At 41.8% G+C, this 21614-nt stretch overlaps 1 protein-coding gene across 5 annotated transcripts in view; it reads left to right on the forward strand.

Moving 5' to 3' along the window:
• TRIO (trio Rho guanine nucleotide exchange factor) overlaps positions 1–21614 on the forward strand; it is a 366542-nt gene that overhangs the window by 54625 nt on the left and 290303 nt on the right. The window contains exon 1 of one of the 5 annotated variants that reach the window (XM_078004621.1): positions 17317–17338. The exons of the other annotated variants lie outside the window; for them this stretch is intronic. The gene's annotated coding sequence lies outside the window, so the exon portion shown is untranslated. Of the gene's footprint in view, positions 1–17316; positions 17339–21614 lie in introns of those variants that run through there. 5 annotated transcript variants of the gene reach the window in all.

Below are 21614 nucleotides of genomic sequence, written 5' to 3' on the forward strand. Positions count from 1 at the left end.
ACTGATTTATTGTGCCTGCTGTGGTGGTAATTACATAAAGTTTGTATTGAGGTGCTTCCTGTCTGTCTTGTCCCCAGCTCCTTCCTCAGCCCCAGTCGCAGAGCCTTTCTCACAGCAGGAGTGCAGGAAGAATGAGAATGCCCATCACCCTGCTCAGCCTATCTTGTGGACATGGGTCTTCTCTTGATCTTTATCCGTCTTTTTTCTTCTTATTTTTAAATATTTTAAGACTGATTTTTATTTTTATTTTTTATTTTTTGAGACAGAGTCTCACTCTGTCGCCCAGGCTGGAGTGCAGTGGCCGGATCTCAGCTCACTGCAAGCTCCGCCTCCCGGGTTCGGGCCATTCTCCTGCCTCAGCCTCCCGAGTAGCTGGGACTACAGGCGCCCGCCACCTCGCCCGGCTAGTTTTTTGTATTTTTTAGTAGAGACGGGGTTTCACCGTGTTAGCCAGGATGGTCTCGATCTCCTGGCCTCGTGATCCACCCGTCTCGGCCTCCCAAAGTGCTGGGATTACAGGCTTGAGCCACCGCGCCCGGCCTCAAGACTGATTTTTAAAGCAGTCATATCATTAGTCAGGGCTTTTGGTTGCAAGCAGTCAAAACTGTCTCTAGCCAATGATAATCATCTCATATGGCAACAGTAGTATTTATTTGCCAAGAACTATGAAGGGTCTGAGCTTCTTTACTCTATTTGCAAGCTAGGTTAACCTGCCTTAGTTTGCTGGCAAAAAACATGAGACTCTTGGGTCAGAGACAGAGGACTTTATTACTCACAGTGGTAATAGTAGTCATGATCAGCATTTGTTTTTTGCACCAGTTCTTCAAGCCCTGATTCTCACAGGGCGACTTGCGGAAGGCCAGTTGTGCACGCACAGTGGGTTGCATTACAGGAAAGGAACCCTGAATATAAGGTACCCCAATCTCTTATACTGGACTGCAAGCATGCCTGCTTTTTGTTCTTAAGGGAGATGCTGTCTCTGTCTTCCAGGTCTGTAAGCATACTTGCTCTTTTCTCTGGAGGAAGACGCTATCTCTAAGTCTATTCACTATAAAAATATCCTTGTAATGATAGTCCAGAACAAAGATACTCATTGCCTCTGCTTAAATCATGTACAGAATTGCAAGAGACCCATGGAGAATTATCTACCAACAATAAGCATCATAGAAATTTAGAAAACAGAAGAAGATAAGTCTCTACAGTCCTACCACTCTTACTGTTAAGGTTTTTGAAATATAGAGAGTTTTAGCCATAAATATAATTGATTTCATATAGCATGTATTTTATAAAAATTGGTTTATACTGTACATTCTGTCTTGTGATGTGATGTTTTTCACCTGCCACCGTACCATGCCTGTTTCCCTCTCTCTGCTGCCTGTGTTCTTCTTGGTGTGGCGAAGCGTCTTTGCCCAATCTTCTGTTCCCTTGCGCCCTGCTCTCTGCCTAGCATTTAATTGTGCTAAGTATAGAATCAGAGTTTTAGAGATTGAAGAGCAGAGATTTCAGATCATCTGGTCCAACCTTTTCATTTAACATGTGTGTTAACTTTCTCATTTAATATAATTACATTTCACTGAGACCTTCTGGAACCAACAAGAAAACCTTAATATGGAACTGCAGTGGTGGGAATTTGGGGCATTGGAAGAAGTTGGGTTGGCAACATTGCTTGGGTGATTCCCTTGCTAACATTGTACTGTAAGTGTGAGGGCCTTTGCATTAGACTGACTGGGCTCTGTAAACCTGAGCCTCATTCTTAGAACCTCTTGAGCCCCTTGATATTGCCCAGCCAAGTCCATAGTGACTGTAGGGGCTGAACTTCGAGGGCCACTTTTGCTTATAGCCATCACCTGAGAGCCCCTCCTGAATCAGACTGGCCACATGGGGCCAAATGGCCTTGGGAAGTACTTGCCCCAAAGAGAGTTTTAAAAATTATTCTGTCAATCTGACTCAATTCCTTATAGATAGTAGCTAGATAGTTTGTTTCCAGGCATGTATTTTCTTGGAGTTTATTAAAAACAATGGAAAAATCTTATCTTAAAAGTACCTCTTGGGGCTGGGCACGGTAGCTCACGCCTGTAATCCCAGCACTTTGGAAGGCTGAGGTGGGCAGATCACCTGAGGTCAGGAGTGTAAGACCAATCTTGCCAACATGGTAAAACCCCGTCTCTACAAAAATACAAAAATTAGCCGGGCATGATGGCAGGTGCCTGTAATCCCAGCTACTCGGGAGACTGAAGCGGGAGAATTGCTTGAACCCACTGCATCCCAGCCTGGGCGACAGAGTGGGACTCAAGGAAAAAAAAAAAAAAAAAGCACCTCCCTAACACTGCACCTCAAAGTGTTAAGTAGTCATATTTCTAGATTCCATTGAAAGCAGTTGTGAAGTATTTATAGTAATGAAATTTGCCTTGCTTAAAAAAATTCAGGACCATGAGATTTTGGATTATTAATGCAGAACTGCTAAATAATTTTTTGAATGGTAGCTTTCTTTCAAAAGCCACAAAGCTGTGTTATCTTGCTTTCAAGAAAATATTCTTTGTTGAATGACTTAAGCTTATTATTTCTTGGAAAATTTTAAGGATGTACTGCCTTAAAACAGTAAAACAAGTTCCAGTTTTTTGTACTGAGAAGAAACTGTTGTTACTAAGGATCAGCTCTGCTCCTGGTGTCCGTGGGCTTTTGGAGAGGATGGCAGAGAAGCTTGTTGGGTCTGTGGCATTCTGCATCCTCATGACCATCTCCTTTTTCTGTTCCCTGCCCCTCTCCCCTTTCTTTTCCCCTCCCCTTTTATCCTAAAGCAGAGGATTTATAGAATGGTGGTGTTTACTACCAAAGCTTTGCTGGTCTTGAAGCAAGCCTAATTTCCAGGTGGCGTCTTGAGAGTTATCTTGTCCTGGGTCCAACCATTGTCAGACCTTGGTTTCTTCAGTTGGACATAAGGCTGTACCTGTTCCAAGACAGGGAGTTGGGGAGGAGGGGTCAGGGCCAGGTCTGTTAGAATGAGCCGAGACAGACTTAGAAGAGAGAACGTAGACAGCATTCTCTCTGTGGAGTGTTCAAGGCCAACGGTTGTGATTAGGAGGCCTGGCTGAAGTAGCGTCACCAGCTCTCTACTGACTATACCAGGGTTGTGTGATTTTAGTGTCCTGGCCACTGGACAGCGGTTCAGACTTGGGCTTCTGCCCTGCAAGAGAGTGGGAGAACCAACCAGGACAACAGTGTCCTCTGGGTGCCAGGCATTATGTACTAGGGTCTTGGCCTACTGTGCCATTTAGCCAGGTGTCCATGCTCTGGCCCTCCCCTCCCTGCCATCCCTTATGTGCCTCCATCCTTTTCAGGGCCCTTCCCTTCCCCATGAATCCCCACCCTGAGGTCGTGCTTCAGTGCTGCCTGCTCAAGAGAGAAGGCTTCCTACCTGCACCCGTGGTGTAAGTCCCCCCAGATGCTTTCCACCATCCTGTCCCTTGTCTGTAATTGCACTTGTCACTTGAATGGAATCCTACTTGTGCTGATTACATGTTTAATTTTGGTCTCCCCTGTAAGACAGGCATGCTTTTTGAAGACAGGGACCGAATGTCATTCACATCTGTGCTCCCAGGGTCTAATACATAATGTGCATTGTAAGTATTCAGTACGTACTTGTTGAGTAAATGGATTGGGTTTGGCATTTTCCCCCATTGGACCTGGATGGACCTGGAAATTGGTGGACTGAGCCTGCAAGTAGAGGTTAAAGGACCTCACAACTGTAGAGTGGCTGGTGAAGGCAGATACAAGTGCAGTGAGGGAAGGAGTCATTGCTGTTGTTCTGTTCGTAGTGCAGACTAAAGCTACTTACGGAAATATACGACTCCTACTCAGTTTCTGCTTTGGTGTGGTTACTGCTGTTGTCTAGCATAAGCATCTAAACAAATCACTGGCTTAGCGAGTTAATTTTTCTTCTCTTTTGTTAAACAGCCGAGTTTTTGCTGTTTTCAAAGATAGCCAAAAATTCCATGTTCATGTTTAAATGATTTAGAAAAATCATTTTTCTTTCAAAAATAACAGTATATAAAAATAAAACATTCTTGGCTGGGCGCGGTGGCTCACGCCTGTAACCCAGCACTTTGGGAGGCCAAGGCAGGCGGATCACCTGAGGTCGGGAGTTCGAGACCAACATGGAGGAGAAACTCCGTCTGTACTAAAAATAGAAACATTAGCCGGGCGTGGTGCCATGTTCCTGTAATCCCAGCTACTCGGGAGGCTGAGGCAGGAGAATTGCTTGAACCCGGGAGGCGGAGGTTGTGGTGAGCCGAGATCATATCACTGCACTCCAGCCTGGGCGACAAGAGCGAAACTCTGTCTCAAAATAAATAAATAAATAAATAAAATAAACAAACATCTTATCTATTTTCTTAGAGTAATTTAAGAAGATTCTGCTTCTTGTTTCACCTTATAACAAAAGTACAATACGAGTTAAAATCACACCTTGGTTATAGCAGCTTTTAAAAAAAAATTAAAACACACTTTTAAATAGGCATTCCAGCACTAAGTTGATTACAGATAAATACGCAGCATTTTTAGTGAAATACTTTGTTAAGGTTATATCATCCGGTTTTAAGAGCATTTGGCAGTGTTGATTGCTAACTTTGAGGATTACGTGTAGTTATTCTGATAACAGAAACTTTTCCTGGCGGGTAGGAGGCAAGCCATGGTCTAAGATGATCCTTTATCTGGATAAAAGGAGAGATTTTAAAAATTACTTCGCTTAGATTTACTTGGAAATATTAATGAATTTGTTCTGTTCATTTGTTAACTCTGAATTAATTGCTCATTTTTTAAACACTAAGTTGTCTGTGAGTCACAGGCCTACATTTATATAAAAGCAAAAATACAGAAATGATTAAAAATCTGGGCCCCAGGAAATAGGTGGGCCTGAATGGCAGTCACATTTACTTGGCTTTGACGGTTTAAAAAAAAAAAAGGTGAAAATAAAAGTTCTGTTATCAGCTTGTGAAAGTAGCATATAGCACACAGATAACCCAGCATTGCTAGGCAGTTCTAAGGACCCGTACCAGGCTTGTCCAACCCATGGCCCAACACAAATTCATAAACTTTCTTAAAACATGAATTTTTTCATGATTTTTTGTTTGTTTTAGCTCATCAGCTATCATTAGTGTTGGTGTATTTTATGTGTGGCCGAAGACAATTCCTTTTCTTCCAGTGTGGCCCAGGGAAGCCAAAAGATTGGGCACTCCTGACCTACTCTGAGCAAGTTGAAGTGATTTTCAATACTGTAGCTCATGTTGTGATTACCAGTATCTCCGTTCGATACGGTTTGGCTGTGTCCAAACCCAAATCTCATCTTGAATTGTAGCTCTCATAATTCCCACATGTTGTGAGAGGGACCTGGTGGGAGATCACTGAACCTTTGGGGTGGTTTACCCCATACTGTTCTCGTGGTGGTGAATAAGTCTCATGAGATCTGATGATTTTATAAGTGGTTTCCCCTGTTGCTTGGTTCTCATTGTCTCTTGTCTGCCGCCAATACGTCTGTGACTGACCCCTTCCTGTACTCTGTACAAGGGGCCTCGCGCCCCTGGCAGTGAGATGTGCCTTTCACCTTCCGCCCTAATTGTGAGGCCTCCCCAGCCACGTGGAACTGTGAGTGCACTAAACCTCTTTCTTTATAAATTACCCAGTCTCGTGTATGTCTTCATCAGTCACGTGAAAAAGAACTAATACACCATTCTGGTCATTTATAATTTTTATTTATGCTTTTACTTATAATTTTTAAGATCCACTCAGTCAGCCTACAGTCATGAGAAATGATAAGCTGTTATCGTTTGAGCCATGATAAGTTTTATGGTGGCTCGTTTTGTAGTAATTAGATACCTGATACATCAGGTATATTGATAACTTTTTTAAAAATGGAGTAACCAAGCTTGATTATTCTGTTTATGTATATTTGGCACTGAATAATTTAGTTATTTCCTGAACTCTAATCTGTTCCTAAAAAATAATGACTTACTGCATTAAGGATTTTTCCAAGGAATGTCCCACAGGCTATAACAGGCAATTTGAAAAGAGAGATTCCAGAAGGCCTTGAGTCCTGGCAGCGTTCCTATAGTATGTGTTGAAATAAGTCTGTAGCATCCCAAGGTGATTACTTTTTGGTGTCTTAAAAGTAAAGCAGCTTCATTCCTTGTGTTCAGAAACATTTCTCCCCAAGGACTACAAAAGCCTTACAAAACATCATCGTCATTCTTACAGTATTTTTAGAACCAAGTAGGAAGGTAATTTTTTTTTACAGACCATGTTTTCTGGTCAGCTATTTCTGGTTTTGTACTTAATAAAATAAGCATATTAAGACAAAGATCTTATGTTCACCTGTAAGTTTTATGGAAATGACCTTTTTATATTCTTAGAATAAAAAGTAACAAATTCTAAGAAACAGTCTTTTAAAAAATGTATGTACTAGTCCCAGCTACTCGGGAGGCTGAGGCAGGAGAATGGCATAAACCCGGGAGGCGGAGCTTGCAGTGAGCTGCGATCCGGCCACTGCACTCCAGCCTGGGCGACAGAGCGAGACTCCGTCTCAAAAGAGAAAAAAAAAAAAAAAAATGTATGTAGTAACTGTCCAGTGTGGCGTTCAGTGCCCTCAAGCATGGGAATCGAGCCCTTGATGGGTGTCTGTGACTGACCCTTTCCTGTACTCTGTACAAGGGAGCCTCGCTCCCCTGGCAGTCACCTGCCCCTTGCTAGGTACTGAAGCTGTACAAAGCCTAGTCCTTTTCTCAGCAGACCCAGGAAGGGGTGGGGGTGGGCTGATGGCTTATTAGAGAAACACAGCATGAATAGCATGTAAAATTCGAGGGGGATAGTGAGCTCTTGTTGATTGTACCCTCAAACCTGGTAGATTTTTCCTTTTTATTTTTCTCTTATCGTTACGTTGTACCTCAGAAGATGCCTGGTACTTTTAAGTAAAGCAACAAATGTAGGAAGAACTGAACTGCTCTTTTCAGGATCCTGATGGATGTCTCAGATGTTTCTAGACCTTGATAATCAAGTACTTGAGCCTGTCAATAGCCTAGACTTTTTAAAAGCTGCTGATGCTTTTTATTTCTTGGAAAATGCTTGTTTTGAGTTGTGTGTCTTGTTTTAAGCCAAACAAGTGCCATCTGTGGTTGTGCCGCTAGTACGTTTCTCCTTGACCTCACAATAAAGTGCTGATTTTGAAAGCACCAGCCTGTCTTTGTGCTGCACAGGTAATGTGGGAGAGGAGCGGAGGGTGCACAGGGAAGGAGCTCTGCACTGCCAGCCTCCTGGATGCGAGAGAGGAAGGGGAGTTCTTTTCCTTGGTGGATGGTCACGGAGGAGGAAGAGTGTGAACTTGCTCCTTTTGTTCTGCACGTTGTCTTGGTCTGTCTGTATGATCGTGGGCAGCTTAGGGACAAGCAAGGTCCTGGCACCCCTGGTTGAGTGAATGGACCACATACTAACATTGTACGGTCAGTGTTGGTCTCCAGGTCGTACGGGAATGTGTACTCACGTACGGTGGAAAAATAGCTAATTAAGTAGAGATTTCAAGAAACAAAGGACTTGAGGAAGATACTGCCCCAAATAAGGCTATTGTGTATTATCCTATGAAGTCCTGCACCCTGTCTCTCATTAAAAATGCTATTCAGATTTTGGGAAACAGCGACGAAGTAACAGATACAGTGTAACATGGAGAGTTAACCTAAGGATATAGGAGCTTAGAGCAGTGACCCTGACCTGGGCTAGTGCCTTCCCCTCTTTGCCTCCATTTCCTCACTGTAAAATGCAGGTAACAGTAGTACTCCTTCACAGGGCTGTTCTGATGATTCAGTGATTTAATATTTGTAAAGAGCCTAGAACAGGGCCTGCCACCATGTATACACTTTAGTAATAATATTAATCAGGGGTATTTACAGGCGTGTAGAAGTCTGGGATGCGCGGTGTCACCCCTTCTTCAGGGTTCCTCTTCCAAGCTCTTTTTCTTGCTCTCTGTTTCCACCGTGGCTGCCGTAGAGACAGAGGCCAGTATTTGTGGTGCAAAGGGAAGTGCCCACGGATTCAGGAGGGCACAGGATTTTATTGTCTTAAATCATTAACTATTGCCAGAAAAATCCACAGAACATCGTTGTGTAACTGCAGCTGCAGGAAGTGTCTGCTTTCTGGCCTCAGCGCCAGGGAGGTGGAGTTACTGAGCACATCCACCGCATGCTTCCTGGGCTGTTTCTTTTGTGGATTGCAAATTCTTTGGAAAATAGAACATGTGATCCAGAGAAAAGAATAAAATAAGAATAAAGAATAAGATAATTGTCCCCATAACGGAGCAGTTGACACTTTCATTCAGAAGTACCTGAAACAGGGAACAGTAGCTCCTTAGCATTTGATGTCACAGTACAAGTCAATATGCTGTTCATGAGGTTAGATTCAAAATGAAGGTCTAGTTTGTATCTGAAGTTCCTTGGCCAGGGACAGAATAAAAGCCCCTGGCAAAAATAGGAATTATCCAGCTGTAGTTACAACTAAATTTAATTCATAAAAGCTACATATCATACTTCATAATAACATTCATTTTTATTATCTGACTACTGTGTTACTAACACTAAATATAAGAATTATTGGTGTTCCAGAAGATACCAGTTGGTTTCATACTAATGAAAACATACATGCTTACAAATACTTTTATACAGATGTTTTTCAATTTATTTAGAGACAGAGTCTCACGCTGTCACCCAGGCTGGAGTGCAGTGGTGTGCTCTTGGCTCACTACAACTTCTGCCTCCTGTGTTTAAGCGATTCTCATGCCTCAGCCTCCCGAATAGCTGGAATTACAGGCGCGTGCCACCACACCCAGCTAATTTTTGTATTTTAGTAGAGAAGGGATTTCACCATGTTGGCCAGGCTGGTCTCAAACTGCTGACCTCAAGTGATCTGCCTGCCTCAGTCTCCCAAATTGTTGGGATTATAGGTGTGGGTCACTGTGCCCAGCCAAATGTTTTTCATTTTAAAATGTACTTTTTATTTATTTTTATTTCTGAGATGGTTTCTCACTCTGTTGCCCAACCAGTGCGCAGTGACGCGATCTCAGCTCACTGCAGCCTCTTCCTGCCTGGCACAAGTGATCCTTCTACCTCAGCCTCCTGAGTATCTGGGACCACAGCATCGCACCACCACACATGGCTGATTTTTTGTATTTGTGGTAGAGACGGATCTCACTATGTTGCCCGGGCTGGTCTTGAACTCCTGGTCTCAAGCAGTCCACTTGCCTAGGCCTCCCAAAATATTGGGATTATAGGCATGAGCCACTGCACCTGGTCTAAAATGTACTTTTTTAGAAAAAGAAACTTCTTTTTAAAAAACTAAGCATACTGCTTAATTCCTCTAGATTCTTGCTCTTGTCTTGAGGACTTTGCATCCTCTGAACTCAACTCGTGGTCAGATTCTCCAGATGTTTCTTATCCTCGAAAGTTTAACTCAGCCTCCTTCTCCCCGTGAGCCTGTAAGGTCCCAGCAGCCCCTTTCTCAGGTCCCGCTGCCCTTCTGTTCTGGCGTGTGCCTAACCTGACGGTTGCTGCCTTGCTCCTGAAATTTGTCATTCCATTTCGATGGTGCCTGTGTGTAACCTGTGCATGACTGCAGTACATATTCATTATCTGGGTGAGACAGAGAGTACAGATCGGTGTATAGTATCTTACAGCCACTTCATTATATGCTATTTCCGTGTGCTGCCAAAAAAGAGAATAAAACTTCCTAGGATATAAGTACCTACTACTGTTTTAGTGCATGTCCAGTTAGGCATTTCTCTTTTTGTTTGTGTACCTGTAACTCCATATAAGCATATATAATCATGTTACATATTTTTGAAAGGGATCATTTTGTAATGCAATTTTATCACTGATTTTTTCTCTGTCAAGGAATATAAAAATGGATCACAAGTCTAAGTTTAGTACTATAAAACTTAGGAGAAAATCTTTGTGATCTTGGATTAAACAAAGATTTGTTAGATAAGATACAGAAAGTATGAACAACATAAGAAAAAATCTACAGTTTAAACTTTTTTATATTCAGTTCTGCTTTTCAAAACATACCTTTAAGGAAATGGTCTAGGTGTTGTGGCTCACACCTGTAATCCCAGCACTTTGAGAGGCTGAGGTGGGAGGTTGGCTTGAGGCCAGGAGGACCAGCCTGGGCAACATAGCAAGACTCTGTCTCTACACACACATACAGCCAGGCATCATGGTGGCATGCACCTGTAGTCCTAGCTGCTTGGCAGGCTCAGGTGGGAGGATTGCTTTAGCCCAGGAGTTCAAGGTTACAGTGAGCTGTGATCATGCCACTGTACTCCACTCCACCCTGGGCAATAGAGCAAGACCTTGTCTCGGAGAGAGAGAGAGAATGAAAATACAAGCCACAGACCAAGACAAAATATTTGTGAATCATATATCCAATAAAGGATTTTTAATCCAGAATATATACAGAACTTTAATAACACAGTAGCACAACCAAATTAAAAATTGAGCATGAGATTTAAATAGACACTCAACAAAGAAGGGCAAATAAGCACATCAGAATATGTTCGATATCATTAGTCACTAGGAAAATACAAATTTAAATCACAGTGACATACCACTCCTCACTTGGAATGGCTATAATAAAAACATTGACATTGCCAAGTATTGATGAGGGTGTGGAGAAACTGGAACCCTCATATATTGGGAGTATAAAGTTGTACAGTCACTTTGGAAAACAGTTTGCAGTTTCTTAAAAGTTTGAAAATAGGTTTCTCATTTGAACCAGCAGTTTCACTCCTAGGTATCTCCTTTCAAGCGAAATGAAAGCGTGTCCACACAAAGCCTTTTCTACGAATGTTTAGCAGTATTACTCCTAATAGCCAAAAATGAAATAATCTAAATGTCTAAATGTCCACCAACTGGAATGGATAAACAAGATGTGGTATATCATCACCATCATATCCAGATGGTTAAGTATTCCTCAGCAATAAGGAACAAATTTGTGACACATGCCACAACCTGAGTGAACCTCACTGACTGCATGCTAAGTGAAAGAAGCCAGACACAAAATACTACATATTGCATGATGCCATTTCTATGAAATTTCTAGAAAAGGCAAAATTAGGCAAAAAAGCATTTCAGTGGTTGCCTTGGGGTATGGGCCAGTGAGAGGACTGACTGCAGAGGGAACATTTCAGAGTGATGAAAGTGTTGAAGCAAACTAAAGCCTGTAGATGTCTCTGTGCTTTGAGTCCTTCTGTAAGCAGCTGTAACCTAACTTAGTATGTAAACTAACAAAGTCCAACTGAAGAGTATACTCTTGTGACAAATGGCTGAGTCTCAGCCAATCAAAGCAGCTGGGCTTCAGTTAGTCACAAGTGGCCAGTTCATCAGACCTTGTTCAAATAAGGCAAAGGCTGAGCTTTAACCATTTGAGCTGTTTCTGTACCTCACTTCTATTTTCTGTTCATAAGTGTTGCCTACCTGAAGTGGAACTCTCTGAACCCTCTGCTGGTTCTAAGGGTTGCCTCATTCTCAAATCATCCTTTGCTCAGTTAAACTCTGTTATAAAGTTTGTTTGTAAAACTGGATTGTAAAACTGGATTGTGATGTTGTAAAACTGGATTGTGATGCTGGTTGCGCAATTATAAATGTACTACAGTCCATGTAAAATGGGTGAATATTTTAAAAATAGTGCACCAAAATTTATTCAACAGGTGACAGTTTACAAAACCCTTTGCCATTTTCTGTTTCATCTAGTCCTAAGAAGTAGATTACATTCCTGTTTTCCGAAAGAGGAAACTGAGGGCTAGTGCTGGTAACTTACAGGTCTTGGAGCCAGTAGGTCCCATTCTCATGTTCTTACCCTGTCTGCTAAAATGAGTAAATTTTATGGTATGTAAATTATACCTCAAAATACCTCATGACGTTGTAAAGACCATATCGTGCACATCCTTTATGTCTGGAACTATATTTGCCATCATTTCTTAAAATTCATATTGGAACATTTTAGACATACATAGAAGTAGAAAGAATGGGTGATGCCACCCGTGACCTCTTCTGCGGTCACCATCTGTGGCCTGTCACGTGTCATGTCTCCCTCAATTACTTTGAGGCAAGTCCCAGTTACTAATATATTCTTTCTCCTGTAAATAGTTTAGGGTAATGTCATTCTGTTTTAAATGATCGCTTGCTCTTCCATGCTTGGATCATCCTGGGTTAAAGCAGTGGTTGATACTGGGTCACTCGGGCTGACTCTTCTGTATGGCTTGGGGGTGCTGCTGCAGACACCCTGTTAGCTGGCTCTCCCGAGCAGCCATTGTTAGTTGAGCTCCGTGGTCTAAAGGAACCTGTGTTGTTTGAGATTGTGCAGCATGCTTTTTATTTATTTTTTTTTTAATTAAATGCTTTAAAATGTACTCCAAGAAAAAAAAATTAACAAAATTCACAGTATTGGCCCTCAAGGCAGTATTTTTAAATTGTCAGGAGATTTTTATCAGACTCAGATCTTCTGGTGAGAGGAATTTAGGAGGCTTCTGCACAGAGGGACAGAGGAAGTGGCAGAGCATTGCAGTCCCCCAGAGGGGGTCCCCAGGGTGTTGGCTGCTCCCTTTCTCCCTGTGCGCCAAGCTCCCTGTGTGCCGAGCTCCCTGTGTGTGGGCCTAGCATCCAGCTTGCAGCGTGGACCAAGTGGGGTCCTGGTGCCATGGGAGCCCTGGTTGCTGGAGGAGCCTGGCTGGGGAGTAGAGGGTCACAACTAGGGCAGCGTGTGCGGGGTATGGGGCCCCAGGTGGGGTCGGGGGGGTCAGAGGGAGGAGTGGTCGGGCCCTTTGGTCGAGTTTTGAAGGAATACAGGTAGATGGTAGATGAACGGGGAAGTTCTGTGTAGAAGGTTGGAAGTGTGAAATGGCATGAAATTAAACCACTGGTTACGTTTGAGGACAATTTCCTTGTTGACAGATGTGGAAACTGAGTCTAGGGAAGCTTTGGCTTGTCTGAGGCCACCGAGGTAATTGTTCAGTGACCCCAGCCAAGAATAGGGGTGTCCTGCTTTCCCCAGGCTCCACACCCTCTGCTGTGACCCCCATGGGGACCTATTTGCAGCCAGCCATTTTGTGGCCTGTGTTTAGCTTCTTGCTGTCCAGGTGCCCTTTTAACTTATGGGAGCGTCTGTCAGAGCGCATTTAGAGGTCTCTCTTTTCCAGATCTGTGGAGACAATTGAGAGGAGGTTATTTTGCAGCATTTGTTTCTTCTAAATCTCCTTTCAAACCACTTTTGAAAGTGTTATTTTGTTGTTGTTGTTGTTGTTTTATGATTGTTTTGGGGGAAAACCATGAAAGAAAAAGGAAATAAATTTTTATTTCAACACGAATCATAGATATCACCCTTATTTTTTTGTCAGTTATTGTAGGGTATGTTTTTAAAGTGCACCTTGCTCTGTTCAGCCTTATTGTCTGTTAGTTGTACGTACATTAAAATTAAAATTTGAATTCAGCAGAAATGAAGTGGATGTCAGAGGATGACACATACACAAAAAGTCCATCCGTCCTTATCTTATCCTACCCTCCACTCCCTTCCTCCTTTCACCCTTCTCCCTTCTTTCCCTTCTTTCCATCTTCCCCACTCCTGCCCTTGTAAGTTTGCCGTGAGCCCCTAGATTACTTAGGTCTACTTCCTTGACATTTTTGGGAATTGCTGAGGTTTACTGGAGACCACTTGAAGGCGTGCCAACTTCAAATAATAATCATAATAAAAGTCACATTAACATTATTTTTAGACCTTTTGACTTTACCTTCTTCTGACTTTCCAATTAGAACAGTAAGTTATAGTTAGACCAATGATCCATATATTTAACAACTGCCAAAATCATTTCCTCAAAAAGAGGAGAATCAGAGTTGGGTTTCTAGTATCTCAGAAAGAATCATCATCTCAAAGATTTGATGTAAAAAGTTTAGCTATTAACATATAATAATTTGGGCCAGCAAAATGCTTAATATGAATGAGTAATTTAGACCTGTTTATAAGCAAACCTGGTATAAAGCCCATATTTTGAAATGGCTTGCTAACTATAAATGGACCAACATAAGCAGTCATTATTGTAAATGTGCCCTTGCTGTGAATTAACCTATAATAAAACATACTTATACAATAATTTAAAATATGAAACAATAAAATATTTTGCCATGTGTGCTTGAAGGTATGTATTAGAACAAGAATCTACCAGTTGAAGTGTATACATAGAGCTTTCCTGAGCACACTGTTGGTTTTTTTCTTTATAAATTTAAGATCTGTTCTTTAGAAATTAATAAGAACAATCTTTTTGTCACATATGTTTTCTCTTGGCTAGATCTGCATACAGAGAGCAACAGTTTGTTCTTAAGAAACAGAATGTGGAAATCTTTTTAGTATTCTGATCAAGTAGTACTGTGAAGAAAAAAATTATCAATGAAATAAAAACTATAAAGAGAAATACAGTAGATTAAAGTAAATTAGTGGGGACAGATGCCATGGCTCACATCTGTAATCGCATCAACTTTGAGAGGCCAAAGTAGAAGGATCACTTGAGGCCCGGAGTTCAAGACCAGCCTAGGCAAGAGATAGTGAGACCCCATCTCTACAAAAACAAAACAAAACAAAACAAAAAAAATTAGCCAGGCGTGGTGGCATGTATCTGTGGTCCCAGCTACTTGGGAGGCTGAGGTTGGAGGAGCACTTGAGCTTGGGAGTTTGAGGCTACAGTTAACTATGATTCTGTCACTGCACTGCAGCCTGGGCGACAGAGTGAGACATTGTCTCAAAAAAAAAAAAAAAAAAGGCAAATTAATACTTTAATGGTTAAAATGTGTTATTTATAGTTTGTAGAGTACTCAGGAAGGATAGAATTATAAATAGGTGGCCTGGACCAGCTTCTATCCCTATAAGGACCAACAGGTGAGTTTCTGAGGACCAGAAAGATTTCCAGCTCACCCAAGTATGTTGATTTGGTGCCTGGGCTGGTGGCTCCCTCAGAAATCACACCCCTCTGCAGCTCCCCAGGGCTCCTCTGGAACCTTCGGGGAACTCCAGCCAACTTCTCTGAACCTCGTTTCCACCCCAGCCCTCCCTCCAGACTCATATACCTGCTCAAACGTGCGGATGCTGCTGTCATTGAACCTCAGATGTCTCAGGCATGTAGGGTGTTTTCAATTTCAGACACCTAAAATGAGGTATCTGAAATCTAAATGTTAACCTGTGCCAAAAAAAATAGCAGGAGTGCCTGAGGAAGGACTGCGGTGGGTGGGTAAGAACTTTTTTTTTTTTTTTTTTTGTATTTTTAGTAGAGACAGGGTTACAACGTGTTAGCCAGGATGGTCTCCATCTCCTGACCTCCTGATCCACCTGCCTCGGTGTCCCAAAGTGTTGGGATTACAGGCGTGAGCCACTGCGCCTGGCCTAGGGTGGGTAAGAATTGTTGGCATTATTGAAGAAAAAGGAAAGAGCTCTGTCCCCCACATCCCCAAAACGGAGAACAAAGCAAATTACCCTATCCTGACCAGTGTATATCAGGTCTACTGATTGATTATAGCCAGGAAGTTAGGGTTTGGCACTTCATTGCTTAATTTTGTAATTTACACATTGCATTTGAATTTGCTTTGCATCAACTTTTGAGAAAGTGGTTCTCATGGCTTATATTTGTATGGTACTCATACTTGTTCATTTATTTTCTAGCAATCAGGAGACCAAATAGGGTAGCCTGTACTTTCTTCATGTTTGCCTGATGAAAACACTGTACCGTTAGTTAAGACTCATGGCCGGATCTGATTTGTAATTTTTTGTTTCTGACCAAGAAGAGTTAGTTCAGTTGCTGTTGAACAACACAGACAAAGTACATTAGGGGAATTCAGAGCAGGTGCAGGGTTCTTCCTGCTCCTAGAGGTTTGTGTACTCTTTACAGACTCTTGCAAACACTGAGGATAGGAGGGAAATAAGTCTGCTTTGCACTTAGAGCGCAAAAGGATTTCTTTGGATGGAATGAAGGAGAAGGAAAGTACAATTTTTTTCCTCCTTCTCCTCCCTCTTTTCTTTTCACTCTTCTTCTCCTCTTCTCTCTTAAAAAATTATTTATTTCTAAATTATCAGGTTAATATATGTAAACTAATATATTAATATATATAAATGACATACTATATAAATATATAAAATTATTTATAAGATATGCATTATGTATATATTAACCTGATAATTAACTCTAGCTGCTAGCAGAGGTGAGCAGGCTACTTTCACATGCCTGACTCGCTAGTTAGATACTAAGCTGATGCACAAGTTAACTGTGCTTGTTTCTAACCCATGTATGCCAAGTACACCTTTACTATCAACATATAATTTAATTAAATATTGTCTGAATATTTTCAGATATGAGTGGGAAAATTATTTCTGTAAAGGCTAAATTGAATGATTTGTTAAAGGTGATCTGTTTAAAATAAGCTGTCATATTAAACATGGGAGAGAATTGTAAAGTCGGGGAAAATTTTGTAAACATCTGTGAGCATTCTGACCTTAGTTTCTTTCAGAGTGTGCCTGTATTCTAACTCCACTTTAATAAGGATGAATGCCAGAATTGGAGTATTAGGGTTTGTTCAAGTGAGACAATGAAGAGCTTCTGTCCAGGGATTCATACTTCATTCATAAAAAGACCGTGGTACTGGCCCAGGGCAGGAGACTGACGGCGAGGGACAGGGCTGTTCAAGTGGTAGTCAGCAATGTGCCTGTATTGAGCGGGAGGATGAAAGAAAACCATGTTTAATGTGCGCTTTCTAACGACTCTCTGCTTTAACTGACTTAGTTAAAAATTACCTTATCAAACTACGAGTGATCTCCTTGAGAAAGAGAGCTTCATGCAGTCAGGCAAGCCGCAGTCAGGGCTGTCACTGCTTGGGTTTAACTGTCATGTGCTCCTGCTGGAAATCGATCTGATTCCTTATTCTTTAAATTACACCGAGGTGGAAACCCAGGGAAGGGCTGGGTGGACTGGCCATCTTGAAGGCTGAAATTGGTGGCATCAGTTGCTCTCTGCTACCCTGACAGATCCGTAAGCCGTGGTGTTCAGGGTTAGAGACAAAGCCCATCCCCATGGAAGGGGATGCCATGGGTCACCTAGGGAGGGCCGCTGGAGAATTCCTCTCTTCACAGGCAGAGAACCGAGGCTGTTTGTCCAAGACTCACAGATGTTGGACCACACACTGAAAAACTCAAGACTCCAGTGTTGAGAACTCAGTAGGTGTTTCCTTACCTCCTGTTTTCTGAAAGGACGCAGGGTCTTCTCAGTTTGGAAATACAGGTTAGTCTGACCAACACACAGTTTTTTGCAAAGGTTAGGGGGAAAAAATCTGTTATTTAAAATCTACCAGATGTTATTAGCATCTACCTTAGCTCACCAGAAAGTTTGAAAGAGCATAGCAGAATGGGTGCAGACCTATTAGAGTACAAATCAGAAATCAATTTCATTGTCACTTCAGTTCACCTAATTATTTTTTAATGGATGAATGAAACCGAGTGTTATATTTCACTTTGATGATACAGAACCTCATTGATCTGTCTGTGACATCAGTCAATGTATGTGTGTAGACAAGTGTGTGTTCTATTTATTTCTGACAAAGGTGAAAGAAACACCTTAGGTCATGAAACACATTCTACCTTAAATCATTTGAACTCATTGATTTCAAATCAGTAGTTAAGATGTTATTTTTTCCTTTTACAGTTTAAAAAATTTGTGTTAAATGAAGTGCCTTTAAAAACTTGACTTGGAGGAAGAAAGTAAAATGATGAGAAATGTATTTTGTATGAAAAGTAAATCTTTTCTATATTTGGTTTTTACCATGTGTAATTTATAAAGGAAGCTAGAATGTCTAGTTCAATAATAAGAATGGGGAAATGAATTTAGACCAAAAAAAGCAGCCTAGATTTTCTGTGCTTCTGTAGTGATAAAGATGATTTGGAGCTTATCTTCTTCACAACTGTTTTAGGTGAAAGAAAAACTCATAATAGACCTACCTAAAAGCACGCATCGTGTTTTTATATGATGCTAATTAAGGGATGGTTGAATTGTGGCAGTTGCTTCTACTACATTTCTTTCACAAACATTCTTTTGTAGTGACTTTGTTATTCGTGTCTGCCAATGCACACTGTTAGTGTTTATTGGTGTATAATGACAAATCTTGATTGTGATCTGGAAACCTGTCACAGGTTATTATGATTTTTATATCTTATTAGTGAATATGCTAGTGATAAAAACTTGATATTTTTCCTTCAGCTTTCTTTATTCAGACCGACCTTCTTTTATATATGGCCTTGAGAACTTCTGCAAACTGGTTTTTCATCCATGAAATGGCTTTAGACGAAATGATTCCTTAAGTCTCTTTACCTCCAAGATTTAACGATTCCACACAGTTTGAGATCTTTTAGCTCCAAGATCCAGTGATTCCACGAAGTGTGAGATCTTACTTGTATGTACAAATCTATTTGCAATTTCTCCAATGGCCTGGGTTAAGTTCTACTACTCCAAAGTGCCTAGAAATCGAGAAACCATAAAACTAGTTTTTGTTCTTCTAAATAGAAAACTGAATTTTGACAATAGAAGCTAGTTTTGAGAGTTGGTCACTTATTTATGTTGATTATTTAAAAATTTTTCTTTAGAGATTAAGAGCTCGTGTTCTGGAATCAAATTTGAATTACGTCCCCTCCACTTAATCAAGCCATTTGATCTTAGCTCTGCTACTTACCTTGTCTGTGCTTCAGTTTTCTTATCTGTAAATTAGGAGTAATCATGGTATCTATTTCTTAGCATTCTTGTGAGGATTCAGTGAGATAATCCGTGCAAAGCTTGGCTCACAGCAAGAGCTTAACAAGAGTTGACTCTTCAGATTGTGATGGGGACTTACTCTTTTCATGGTAGTAGCAAGCCTGCACAGCCATCTTTCCTTCCATAAGTGTAAGAGTTCTTTGCGTCTGCCCATATCACTAGTTTTATGATCTGGAAATGCTGCAGATTCTATTTTCTCTTAGGTAGTTTATGAATAGACTTGAATTTGTCTCAGGGCCAGCCATAAAATTCACACTTGTCCAACCATTGTTGTTAGTTTTGCCTGCCCATTTATTTATACACTTATTTGAAAAAAGACATGGTATTTCAAACAACAAGGTGGTTTTTCTCTTCTTGTTTGTATTTGCTTCACCTTCTTGGGTTGTTGGAGTTGATGTTGCATATCCAACCATTCCAAAAGAGCTAAATGGTCATTGAGTTGATTGTGTCTTAGAAATAACTTGTGATCTCTTCTCATAATACTGACATCAAGGTGTCATATTTCAGTGCATACCATAAACATCTGTACTGTGGATTGGAGTCATACCTCTCGGTTCTTAAAGACTCTGTGTATTGTATTATTGCCAGTGTCCTTCCATTTGGCGTGTGTCAGGACGGGAGCAGTATTATAAAAGCGTGTTTATCGTTTAGCATGATTCATGAATCCGGGGAAACTGCCTCCAAGGGTCCTGAACAGTTGTTTTTCCTGTTTTCCATGACTGGCCTATTTGCCTTGCTCATCAAATCCTTGTAATAGCCTCATATGGTAGATAGCCAGACCAAGGTCTCCTCGTTAGGAACGGGAGCTAACGTCGGAATCCAGCAGCCTGGCCAGAGCCAGGCTCTTAACTGCTCTGCCACCTCTTAGAAATCTCCTACAGGGTGAGGAGGCGTGCTGGGAACAGCCCAGCTTAAGACGGCAGGACCAAGTGGCCTGGTATGTGGGCAGAGGCCCAGATCATGCATTCCTCCTCCAGCATGGTGCCCCATGCATCACTGAGTTCTCCGATTACAGGTCTTTTACATACTTCATTCCTCCCATTGTTTACTAAAGGATGTTTGTTACTAAGCATACCTGGAGCCAGGAATTAACAAAACAACAGAACCTACAGTGTCCTGAGAGCCACTGTACAGCATGTGGTCGTTCTACCCAGGCCATTCAGGTCGATTCTCTGAGGTGTCCTAACTCTGTCCTGTTAAACCATTACCAGGAGACTTCACAGAAAGGAAGTGCCATCCCTACAGCTACAGCTTCTTTCTGGGCCCCTTTCTTGCCCTCATTCCTGGCACTAGTCCCCAGGAGAGTGAGAGCTGTTGCATTGAAGTGTCCATAAAGCTTTTCTTCTCCCTCCTGCTGTCCCCCACGAGCACAGGTATGAAGTATACAGAAGGTTGGGAATTAGGATTCTGGGGCTTTCCCATGCCAGCCACCACAGCTGCAGCCTGCTCAGTCACAGGCACTCAGTTATTAAAATTAGATTTCTGATTTATAGGAAGATTGTCTTGATCAATAATGACAAGGTTATACATGACTAGATTAATGAGAAAATGGTTAGGGTAAGTCCCGGGCAGCTATGTGAAGGTGAGTATCATTCTAGAAGTATGTGTGGCACTTGCTGCAGCCCTGTGTGGCTGTCCTGGCACTCGGTCCCCGGTGTCAGGGCTTCTGGTGTGTGATTGTCGCAGCACGTGTGGGGCTGTGTGTGGGGGCATTCCCAGCCTGACACGTGGCTTGCATAAGGTTATAGGAAAGTGTCTTTTATTCCATACTGCCAGTAGTAATCAGTCCAAAGTTTGAGAAAATAGTAAAAGAATAACATATGTGGTTGAAATCAAACATTTACAAACATTCAGTAACTTTTTGAAAGAAGACTCTGCTTTTCTGATTAAATAAATAAAAGTGTTATTAATGGTTTTTAATATAACTAGAGTTCATGTGTGTGTTGTGGGGAGGGTCTCGTTTACCTTCCCAAAACAGGTTGGATTTTAAAATGCAACTTTTCCAAAGTAAGTAAGATTCAGCACAGGGGCATGTTTTTATCTCTACACTTTGTCATCTGTGTCAGCAAGCAGTTAAGTGGCACAGACCCGCCTGGATCCCCCCTTGGCAGGTTGTTAGGATGAATTAGTGAAGTTGTCAGTTTAAAGAGCTTAGGGTGGTTCCCGGACAGAGGGAGTGTCTAATGATTGCTAAAGTAATTTTCTTAATTTTATTATGAAATAATAATAATCGACATAGAAGGCTGATACTAAGACCACAGAAGAAATAGTTGCAATGTTTATGTCATTTAATTTGAAAAAATTCTTAACTTTTCCAACAATTAGCATCCAAGGACTTGAACTGAGTCTTAAGAGTCAGCTCTACGGTAAAATTGATATTGAAATACAAACAAAACAAAAAAACCCCAAAACCCAACGACATAATAAGAGTAGTTTGTAGCTGAAAAGAAAATCTCAGGCAAGTCTTAACGGGCAGGCGGGCCCTGGGCGAGGCTGCGCTCAGGGGCTGGAGCATGGGCCCCTGCCCACAGCGCTGCGGTTCCTGTGGCTCCTGTGGCTTCTGTGGCTCCTCACAAGAAGCCAGGGGCAGGCGGGTGAAGGTCACACAGCCTGTGCCGCCGGGGCTACACCGGCTGCTGTGGGGGCTCCACGGCCACTGCCCTCCTCCGTTCGATGGGGCACTGATTCCTGGTTGAAACATGGCAGATACAGTTTCCAAAGCCTGTGGACTTCCCAATTGCAGTAAACTCCTGTG

Source organism: Macaca mulatta, chromosome 6 (assembly GCF_049350105.2).
Source record: "Macaca mulatta isolate MMU2019108-1 chromosome 6, T2T-MMU8v2.0, whole genome shotgun sequence".
NCBI lineage: Eukaryota > Metazoa > Chordata > Mammalia > Primates > Cercopithecidae > Macaca > Macaca mulatta.